The 1,858-nt window shown below is 47.0% G+C and overlaps 1 pseudogene across 1 annotated transcript; it reads right to left on the reverse strand.

The window, feature by feature from the left end:
• Positions 1 to 380: 380 nt before the first annotated feature.
• LOC310786251 (N-acetyllactosaminide beta-1,3-N-acetylglucosaminyltransferase 3 pseudogene) lies at positions 381 to 1,505 on the reverse strand (annotated as a pseudogene). The gene has a single exon. The product of its transcript is annotated as an N-acetyllactosaminide beta-1,3-N-acetylglucosaminyltransferase 3 pseudogene (transcript).
• Positions 1,506 to 1,858: the final 353 nt, after the last annotated feature.

A 1,858-nucleotide genomic window follows, 5' to 3' on the forward strand; every position in this document is an offset into this window, starting at 1 on the left:
TGCTGTGATTGACAGGTGGTTCAGAATTCGCCTTGCAATTTCCTGCTGTACATTTGTGTCGCTCTTGGTGTGTAACGGGGGGTGCGGCTAAAGTTATAGCGCCAGCAGTAGGAATGCTCCGAAGTAAGCCAGGTGCAGCAGTAGTAATGCTCCGAAGTAAGCCTGATCCTTCACCTCAATGGTCGCTGTAACTGGGCTGATTGTATCCCATCCTCTGAAGCTGTGTTTCGCCCCACCTACCTCCCCAGTCCACCACCAACGTCTTGACTCCTGAAGAATTCCCTACGGGGGGGGATTCTCTATCCTAGTCTGAGCAGATGCCCTCCTCTCTCACCACAAGAGGAGAGGCATCTTACCACGGAGTCATTACGCCAACGGCCTTAAAAAGTTGCACATTTCAGATTAGGGTCATGTATTCTATGCCACATTAGATATATCTGATATGGCTGGAATCTGTGTACCAGTAGAATGTCTCTATAATAACAAGGGTCATAGGTGTCTAGTTTCTTAGAGGGGAGGGGCAGTCCTGCAGTCTTGACAGCCATATGTGAAACAGGTGCGAGTCCTGCTTTGGCCATACATATCCCCATGTAAACATCATCAATGGGAAGAATGGTAATGGACTTGGACATGTTGTATATGACCAAGGCTGTATAGCCAGACAGGAGGAAGCCTCCACCCCCACAGTAAGGGGGGTATGAGTCTGACTTGTGCACCTGTACAGGGATATAGTACTTGCTCCCTCGGTCTCGAATGGGTCCCACATGGTGGATCAGATGGCCGGCAAAGAGGTGTTTGCTACCGTTATTGTTGTTTTGGCTTTGGAGATAGTCCACCATGTTGTCTGTGTTGGCAAAGACGTCATCATCACCATTTAGGAGGAAGCGAGCCTGCGGACAGTTCCTCCCCATCCATTCCAGGAAGAGTATTTGCTTCAAGGTGAGGTTGAAGAAGGAGTCATGGAAGTCCCATTGCAGAATGTCATTGTGTTCACGGTGCTCCAGCTCCAGGAGCTTGTTCAGTCTCTGCTTCTCGAATCCGGCACCTGCCGTTCCTGAGATGAAGATCTTCCTGATCCACACACCATTGTGTAATCTCTCGTTGGCCCAGGTTTTGCGCAGGACTTCTCGTCGGTCGTAGTTCTCCGGGGAACTTTTAATGACCAGCAGAAGGAAGACTTCCACAGATTTATCAGCTCCTCCACATTTGTCAGGAACGTCCAGCAGCATGGGGAAATGGCGACAGTGACGGTGGTAGAGAAAGTCTTGGATGTGACCGGGAAGAGAGGTGAAGCCTGTGATGTTGGCTGCAGACACATTTTGTTGACAACTTGGCCAGGAATAAACATAGGAGCTCCTAATGGTGGCTGGCCTGTTTTGACCGCTATCCTTTCTCACATATACCTGGAGGTGGTTGGTTACATGGTCAGCATCATCCATCCAGAGATAGACGACCAAGAAGAAAGCTCCAGTCAGCAGAAAAGTCATTGCCCTCTTCGGTTTCATCCTCGATACTCTGCAGCTGCAAAACAAAACAAGGTTTTCATGTCAACGAGTCTCAATCTGAAAACATATATATATATATATATATATATATATATACTGTATATTTATTGATTCATTCCAAAGCATACAAGTCAACATCACATTGGGATTTATGACATCACAGTGGGACAGAGAGACAGAGAAACAGACAGACAGAGCCCTAGCTCCCATTTATATACTGATGATGATGATGATGATGATGATGATGATGATGATGATGATGATGACGACTGATAGTTATTGTGTTTTTAAGGTGCTCGTGCGCAAACACATTCCAGGCTTCAACCCCACAACAACAACAACAACAACAACAA

Source organism: Poromitra crassiceps (genome assembly GCF_964638095.1).
Source record: "Poromitra crassiceps genome assembly, chromosome: 12".
Taxonomy (NCBI): domain Eukaryota; kingdom Metazoa; phylum Chordata; class Actinopteri; order Beryciformes; family Melamphaidae; genus Poromitra; species Poromitra crassiceps.